General features: G+C 38.6%; 1 long non-coding RNA gene across 1 annotated transcript; it reads right to left on the minus strand.

Moving 5' to 3' along the window:
• Window positions 1-1425: 1425 nt before the first annotated feature.
• LOC129206230 (uncharacterized) lies at window positions 1426-9188 on the minus strand. Its single transcript, XR_008577063.1, has 3 exons — window positions 9132-9188; window positions 6107-6147; window positions 1426-1587 (listed from the first exon to the last, which is right to left on the minus strand). It is a non-coding gene; the product is annotated as an uncharacterized LOC129206230 (long non-coding RNA).
• Between the last annotated feature and the right edge of the window lie 453 nt (window positions 9189-9641).

A 9641-nucleotide genomic window follows, 5' to 3' on the forward strand; every position in this document is an offset into this window, starting at 1 on the left:
CCCAGGCAGACAGTGAAATCTCCATCCTCGGGGCTTTTCAAGACTCACACGGATAAAGCCATGGCTGACCTGATCTAGCACTGGCAAGAGTCCTAAGTCACCCAGGAAGTTACACCAGATGATCTCCAAAGGTCCCTTCTGACCAATATTTTTATGACTCTGTGAACTGGAAGTAAAACAAAAAGTCAGGAGTGCTTCAAGACCAGTTCAGTCATGGCAGAGTGAATTAAGCAACATCGTCAAATTATTGCTTGGCTGATGTCGCTGACATTTGAGGTGAAGTAAGTATATTCAAATTGCATAATTCAGAATCTTCAATGACAGTTTCAGTAAGAGTCCTAGTAATGTAAGGTACATGGATTTTAAATCATATTACCCTTTCAACTATAGAGATGTAAATTGCTGTGGATTACTAGTGGATAACTTGCATCATAGATGTCCAGGCCAAGTTTAATTTATATGTGAACTGCACTATTTCTCAGTTTTATCACACTGGCACTTTTTCTTAAAGCTAAATTCACTTTTAAATAAAAGCACCAAACAGACTGAAAAACTTATGTCCCCCTGAAAACAAGGCTTCCCAAAGAAATTCTCCAAAAGTGAATGGAAAGGAAAAAGCAGTCAAAGGGGGAAAAAAAAAAAAAGGAAAACACTGATTAATGAGATTTGTTTGTTCTGGGGTGTGATCAAACAGGCCAGCGCTACAGTCAATGATAAAAGAAGGCAAAGTGCTGCGCAGACTGTTATATTCATCTGCTTAAAATTCACATGGTCTGAGTGCTAGAATAATTTGCTCCACACCATCTGGCAGACATAAGAAGTATGAATATGTAGTGGGGGGAGGGCGTGAGGAAACTTTCTGCATTTCTATAGCATGTAGAAATACTCTATTGGAGTTTGCAACTTAAATCACATGTGACTGTTCAATACATTAAATGCACAAGTAAGCTGAAAACAATCCAACAAGTGTTAATTTTTAAAACATGTAGAAACAAACTTACTACATTAGTATAATCCCACTCTTTGTACTTTATATTTGGAACCGGAATATAATACAAGCCATGAAATGCAATGCAGCAAGTCAGTACAAGTATTACTCTCTGGACACTATGAATTGCACAATGTCATCCATGCCCAAACCAGAGAGGATGACTGTTGTAGCTCTCAGCTAAACCTCTTAGCCTCACTTATAAGCTCAGATTTTAAAAACTTTCGCTCGCAATAGTGAAAACCTCCAGTGTTGCTCAAGAAGGGAGATACCACAGAAGCAAATATTCCTAGAAGATTCAACCTGCTGTGGGATAGAGATATGTAGAAAGAACTTGAATATCTCAAGGAAATATGAAAGCCACTTTTCTAAATGTGTTTCTATGTTGTCTCTACAGAGAGCATAGTACTCTCATACCTTTTATTTTCATAGTTAGGTGTGCAAGCTATGCAGTTTTTTCCAGTTTTGGTTAAGAACAAACTTGCTAGCAGCCAAAATGGTGGCTGTTTGACAAAGGTATACAAAAACTGCCCTGGATGCAGTCAGGCACATCACAGGTGGTACACGAGTCTTGAATCAGCCATGACGTCCAAGTGAACCTGAAGGACAGAAGAGTGTCTTGTTTACTCCCATAATTTATCCCTCAGCTATTTTTGTTATTGGTTTGTTTAGGGTTTTTTTTACACTGTAGAAACCATGTTATTTCTATATTTTTAATTATAATGATTGTGTGACTGTATACAAGTTTATTCCCATAGAATAAAATGTCACTTATCAGAGTGAGCAGTTCCCAATGTTTGTCCTTACCTTTTGCCATGGAAGAATTCTTGGAGAGCACAGAAGCTCATATTGCATATAGATATATGCCTGTTGCTCTCAGATTCATGCTTAAGAACCTGTAGCTAATAAGACAGAGAGCGTTAGCTGAGTAGCTGTTTTCTCTGATGTGAAATAGCTGTGGTGGTGAGACACTGACAGACAGGCTCAGAAGGATTCGGCTCAGACAGTTTTGGATGCCAACTTCTCCATTCTGTCTAGGAGGCTGCTCATGAACCATGGGAGGCCTCCGTGTGCCTCTGCCACCCCTCCACCCCACATGTATTGTAACTGGAAATCGATCTGCTGGTTTGACTATGGCACAGCCACACATCCCGTCCTACTCTCTCTGCCCTCGAAAGCGTAACCACAGAAGGGTGAGGAGAGGAACAGTCTCAAATGGCTAAAGCTAAATCTCCTGAATCCCATAATGGACAGATTTAAGAATTCCCTCTGCCATATGTACAAAAGTTTTGACCAATAAAATATATATATTCAATAGTTTTATCAATACAAGCTTATTGGCTGAGCTATATATGTGGGAGCTGATGCTTGTCACATTACAATGCCTGAGAAAGAGTTAACCCTTGTGCACATCTCAGTCCCAAGGGTATTGCTCTACTACACATCTTAGATGACCAGAGTGTTTCCGCTTCTCCAGACTGTTGCAAAGGATATTTAATTACAGTAATACTGCTGTCCCGGTGCTATTACAGCGTTGCAAGACAGTCATAAAGGCTGAGCAAGCATTCTCTTTATACGCTTCTGTTGTTAAGTGGCTTATAATGTTTCCAAAATGTGACCTTTAGAGCTGGAATTTATTGTGCTTGCATTCTACCCAAAACTAATTTAATTAGGAAGTTCAAAGAAAACCTGTTTACCAAGTTTTGAGTCATCTGGGTGGTAAAGAAGTATTTTTCAACTGCTAAAATAATTCTTAGAATGCAAGATAAAATCGTACAAAAATAGAATTTTTTTTTCACTTTAGGCATGCCACATCTCACAACTGAAGAATAATCTCATTGCATGCAACCCCTTTTCAGATTTCTCTGTGTCACTTGCAGTCAGTTTTTGCTCTCAGAACAGTCTATGATGGTAATTTCCACATTTTGGCTGTTGTTGTCTCAACTCAGTGTCTGCATCTTTACTCTTGCTTAGAGCTATGACAACAGCAAGTGGTGTCCAAATAGCATTCATTTCAGCTTAGGGTGTGGAAGAGTGTCAGTATCTTTGCAGGGTCTGCCTGTTTGTTCTTATTAGAAAGCCAGCATAAGTTTTTCCTGTAGAGAGAAATGAAATTCCAGTGCTTGGTAAACCCCCCTGTAAAAGTCAGATCAAGAGAGTCATGCAGGAAACTATTAATTCACATAATTATGCTGTGACTTTCATCACTGATCAAGTACAGTAAAGACTTCATGGCTTTTTTATAACATTTTACTGGTTCTTGTCATCACTGTACTGATATGGACTGGTGCATTTTGTCAGCAGGAGCGCTATTGCCTTCAAAAGAAGGGAAAGGAGGAGGGAAAATGGGACCCGGAAGAGACTGAGGTCTGCAGTGTCACAAGGTGTGGCCAGCTTCACACTTGGGGTGAAGGACCAAGAGGCAGACGGAGGACATGGAGCAGTAGCTCCTGATGGTCTGAACATGACAGGGCAGTGCAAATGAGCTTGAACATCACCTCTAGCGATGGACAGAAAGCCAAGGATGACAGGGAGATATGTAGGAGTGGGGTGACTGGGAACAGATGTCCTGGAGGTGAGGAACCCTGAGGGTGGTGCACTATGGACGCTGGATGAAGCCTAGTCACTTGCCATATTTTAATCTGCAATTGTTATTAATAGTTTCTAGGTTAATATACTACTTCCATCAGTCTTACTAAAGAAAAACCTAGGGCCCGAAGAGCCTACTATGGCAAGAGTTTTTAGCATTTACTTCTAAAATGTAGTTCCTTATCATACTACTGAGCATCTGTGGACTGGTGTACAACCATTGCAGGAGAAACACCCTTCTGTGGGATCGGATACAGTAGGAATTTCACCCAGTCCCTCTATGAAAGCAAATGCCAACTAGTAGATAGGCCAGCCAGAATTCTAAGACAACTGCTGGATATCTTTACCTCAGGTAAGAGGATGGATTTTGGAAAAATGAAGAAACAAGTAGGTAGGTGTAGATCAAAAAAAGAATAAGAAAACCAAGGAAAGAAAAATAAAGAGTAAGGAAAGAATGATAAGGGAGAAGGATTTTTCTATCAAGGGAAAAAAAGAGAATGGAGAAGGGCAAAAAGAAACATTAAAGATGACAAAGTGAGTCAGGGAAAGAAGACGTAGAACCTCAGGCTGCTGTGTTTTGTGTAGCTCTGTGTATGTTATGCAAATAGACTGTTTTGCATATATAAGAATAATTACAAACATCAGTTTAAAGAATAAATTAGTATCAATTAGAAGTATTAGATAATAGCCTTTTTGAATTAAATCCTGTGTTTATCTGCAAGCAAAGCTTTCCACAGATACAACTATGCCTGTATTACCCCACCCCAGCCTGAGAAGGCTGTATCTCCTGGGGATAACTAATTTGGCCTCCAATGCTCCTGCAATTTGCAGCCTCTTTGATGAACCTGCAAATTATTCCATAGTATAATAATAACACAATTTAGAGCAGAAATTTTTCAAATACAGAGTTCTGTGGATGCAGCTAATGGCTTGTGTACATACAAACATTACTCCAGAACAAGGTAAGGTACAAGCTTAAAGAAGGGACAGCACCTCCACAATAATTCCTTGTATAAAAACATCAGTTGGAACTGAGGCAACTCCTTTTCCAGTTCTTAATTTAATGTGCCTCCACTGTATTCAGTGTAATGATTCCTATATTGGTCCCTTTGCATGGAAGCTCTTAGAGACGAAATTTTAATTGTCGTTCAGTTGAGCTGGTTTTAGCTGGTGACCGATAGGTGGAAAGTTCAGTGTCCAAAATGTCACACCTACCTCAGCATGTGTCCCCAGACCTGGTTGGGAGCTTTGTTTCCAAACACTCATAGTTAGTTCATGAGTGAAGAGAGTAGGGAGGACCAGAAAACTGGTATGAATTGAGGGAGCAAATGATACACGATAGAGAAAGAGATGCAAGTAGCAGCTCTCAGCAGTTTCTCTACTGAAAGTTTGCATGTTTTTCAATTGCACTAAATGATAAGGTCTTGAAACCCATGTGTTAAATACCTGGAGTTAAATAGTGTCTTATTTCACACTGAAAACACATCTGGATTCCAGATATTCAAAGAAAAAAACACTCATGCATGGTAAAGTATGTGAGTGACTCATATGGTGATTGCTTGGTACCTGGACTCTAATTATAAGGAGATGAAGAAAATGAACAGTTAAGGATGAAACACACCATATGTCCTTCTGGTAGCAGCACAGTAAGGTACCAAATAAACAACTGTCTTAACACCCCCTGTTGAGTTCTTACATTGAAGGCCATTGCATGCTTCACTCTTTACTTTATATTATCTGCAATTTACTGGTTTTCCCACAATTTTAGCACTACTAGCGTGGAGCTTTGATCTTTGGAACTATTTATAATATATTTAACAAAGATTTAATTACTTTGTATTTAAATAATTTAATAACCAACATGCAGCAGGACTCAAGGTCTGTCTTTGAAATACTTTTAAAAGGTATTTTTAAGGACAGAAGATGTATTTATCTATCCATTTAACATAGACATACCAAGTAGGTGTGGTTACACTATTTGCAGTTTACTAGTGGATTTGAAAGTGTTTCATGCTATACAAGTATGTCATCCAGTTTCTTTCCAACAGAAGCCCCCCAAAATTAAATAAAGCTTTCTCCTTTCTCATCATTATTAACAAATTTACTAACTTTAGCTGGCTACAAGCCAGCATTGCTGGGATTTCTGTCATTCTTACTATACTTTATGAAAGTATCATTCAATGTCAAGGATTTTTTCCTTGTCTTTTGCTTCTCTTATCAATGTGCTGTGCTTGTACCATTCAGTCTATTTGTATTACCACTTCGCATTTGTTGTGACTCTCAATGTAATTTATTATACATGCAACTAATATGTATGATTTCTAATTGCTTAATTTATTTTATCACTGAATCAGGATGACTTTTAGCCAAATATGTCCTTGATTGTGAAACTGCTTTCTTTGATCCAATCCTGAAACATACACCTGTATTTAGAAGGCCAGCGGTAAATGTTACAGAACATCTCATTTACATCAACAAAAATTGTATGAATATTTTATCCAAGACTATATATAAGAGAAATATATTTACCTGTTTTGTACAATGTATACACATCCTGTTGCATCAGAATGCTACAGTTAGAGAAATAGATTTATGGGTGAAAATATTTAATTACATGTTAAATACAGTTTGTATTATTCTAAGTGTAAAATATGAAACCAAGTATTAAGAATCATTAGTGCTGTGTGATAATTAAACACTATATATAACTGAGGATTTCTTATCTGCAAGTTTACTGTAGAGAGCTCATTGGATTTCTAAAACAAATCATCGGGGACTGGACAAATGATATTTACACTCTTTTAATTATCCAGTGAGATTAGTGTTTGCGGTCTGTGTAAGTAGGTCACAAACATAGCAATGAAAATTAATTGTGCTACAGAACAGCAATGATTCATATGTTTTCTAGTCATAATTCTAGTAGTATTTTAAAGATAAGCCTCCTTAAATAATTTATTTTTAAGGACATCTACTAACAACATTAAAAGGATACTTTGAAAACAGAACAAAACACCACTCTCAATGGAAGTAATTTCTCTCTGCATTTATCAAGTTTTACTCTGCGGTACAATTACTTCAATTTTCAGAGATACACAGAGTCAGCACTCCATCACATGTACTGTCTGTCAAAAATGTATGTCCTCGACTGAATTTTTTTCTTTTTCAAGTATAGTGAATGGGAAGGGATAGTATGTCACTGAGAAAAGGTTCTGAGCCTATTTTTTACATCAGCTGTTATGCCAATTTCAATAGAAATATGCTGGACTTGACAACATTTATGTCCACATACATGTAATTCTTTTTCACTGTGCTCCAGGGTTCATTACTTTGCAACGTTCTTGCTCTCAGACACTTTTTACAACAGTGCTGGCACAACACAATGCTCTGCAAATGTCAGCAAAGCCTTCTGCCACATGCTGTAGCTGCTGAGGTTTTTTTCATTCCTCCCCTACACATTAGGCTCAGAATCACACCGTTTTAAGGCATTACCAACCTCCGTGCGTTTATTCTTTCATTACACCGATTCATTTTAGTTATTACATTAGTTCCATTTCCACAGTCATAGTTACACTAGTGTATCAGTATTTCCCACTTCAGTTGTTTTCAGTGCATTAAAAATTAGTCATAAATGTTGTTTCATGATCAAATTTGGCATAACTTGCTTTACAGGTCAAGCAAACACATTTTTCTTTCACAGATTAAAAGCAAAATCTGTTTGATCATATTCAAGCTATTTCATTAGTTGGAAAACATTTAGGTTTATTAATTTGGAAACACTGTGCCAAGTTCTGCTGTTATTTATACCACTGTTAATACAGAGTAACCCAATTGTATTCAGTAGATTAGTCTGAATTTGTACCTGTTTTTATAAAAACAGTCAAAAATTGGCCCCTTTTAACTTATGTAAATAGTGAGTCAGGAAAAAAAAAAGGAAAGAAAAGAAACAGACTGATTAGAAGAAAAATTTGCCTGCTCATTGAATGGTCAAAATGAGTTGGTGTATAATGCGTTGTTGCTGCAATACTTGCCCCAGGAAGGAAGGCAATTGCAAATGCAATTCCCACTGATAGTTCTGTATTTCCAGTTCACCTGGGGATTTAATTTATTTGTATTTGAATTATTGAATAGCAAGAGGAAACTGGTGTGACAAGGAGCAAGGCTGCTTCTCCTGAGTAGACATTAACCTCTTTCACATATGGAAACAGTGGTTAGCATACAAAGAGAGTTTCTGCACTATGTCCATAGCTGCAAACCATTTAGATCACCACAAAACCTTGAAGATAAGTCTTCTGAAACCTGATAACCTTTCACTAGCATTAAACGTATTTTACAAGATCAAGACCTGCCATCGAGATGTCTTCTTAAACACACCTATTGCTCAAGAACACAGTGTTGTAACAGCTACAAGGACATTTAGGACTACTTTGATCCATGTTGCCTAGCTTGAAACGAAGATTTCTGAATAAGGTGGATCAAACACATCATTGGAATAGCTCCTCTGGAGGTTTTCAATATTGCAAATCCTGAAGAGCTGTTCCCAGGGAGAGCTCAGTCCATTGCACATTACTCAGAAGATTTCAAGATTCCACAGCTGTATAAATCCTTTAATTAGAATTCCTCTGTGCACATTTTAAGGTAGGCTATGGTGTTCTTGATGCAGGTGTGTTGGTTAACTGCTCTTTCCATCTCACACTCAAAACCCCAGCAGCTTTGCCAGGTGACAGTAGCCATCTCTGCTACTGAGCTGCAGTTCTTGGCTGCTTTTTGAATTTCTGCATAGTCGTATATCTCTCTGGCAAGGATATACCTGCTGCCTTCTGTTTGATGGCTGTGCCACTGATGGATTCCTTCTCCAAAATCCAGCAAGGAAACCCTTCGAACCCAAATGAAGATCAATCGCACTGCACCTGAAGTTTTGATAAATACTTTTGATCATCCAATAATGACTAATTGCTTCAGGAGAGCACAGTAATTCTGATGACACTCATTTATCAAACAAAGGAGAAGAGAAACTGGGACCTTTATAGCAAAGTCAGCCATCCCATTTTAGCAACTATATTTTATTTTATACAGTGTAGGTCAGCAAAGAGAGCCTCTCCTACCATGTTCAAATTAATAGGTAAGCTTCTCTGAAGCCTAAGAGTGAGCACAGTGTGAATGTTAGGACAAATGATGCTCTTTGTTTACAGTCTCTGTTGTTATCCAGTTCATTTGATGTCTGAAGGAGATTATCAATAGACATTAATAAGAAAAGGCCAAAGAACATTGTCAGTTATAGAAACTGTTTCCACATCTGCAAATGGTGAACTTCTCAGGCTTTTTGCTGTCTTCGAAAACCCACCTGGCTAAAATAGCCATGAATACTTCATGTTATGCCCATGGGAAGATGATTCCCCACAAGTGGAATACAGAACTGGTAGCTGCACTTCTCTCATATGCTGAAATGACTGAGTCTCGGGTATGAGCCCTCTCACCAGCTGTCCCTGACTTTGCGGGACCTTACCAAAGCAAAGCCAGAGTTGTCCCTGCCTTCTGCTGGAAATGTAGGACCTACCTGCTCTTCCAGCTGGTTTTGTCACACAGTGCAGGTCACCCTTCAGCTGCAGTATCCAGGCTGACCTGCGGGTGGAAGTCCTGCAGAAGGAAAAGGGAGGAACAAAGGCAAGTTTCTGAAACACTGAAAAACCAAGGACGTTATCAAGACCCAAATATGGTGTTACTCTGGAGGACGTTCTGGAGGGACTACCTTGCTGTCCTCTTCCAGTGACACGTGGTAATTGTGCTTATATCCGCTCTTAAGGTGTCAGTGAACCAAAGCGAGTGAATGAGTATCAATTGCACTCTGTGGGCTGTGGAAAATGTCTGGTACAACTCTTCTCTCCCTTAGGTGCAGGCAGTGGTGGCTGAAGTTACTACCTCAGTCCATAAGCTTACTGCTTTAGTTCATGCTGTAGATTACTGTTTCATACAGCACTCTAGCTATGGGATCTAAGGAGAAAATGTGCTACTTATTCTGTCATATTCATGCGAAATGATAACTTACTTCAGAAGGCATTGCAGACTG

The sequence above is a fragment of the Grus americana genome, chromosome 4, assembly GCF_028858705.1.
Source record: "Grus americana isolate bGruAme1 chromosome 4, bGruAme1.mat, whole genome shotgun sequence".
Lineage (NCBI taxonomy): Eukaryota > Metazoa > Chordata > Aves > Gruiformes > Gruidae > Grus > Grus americana.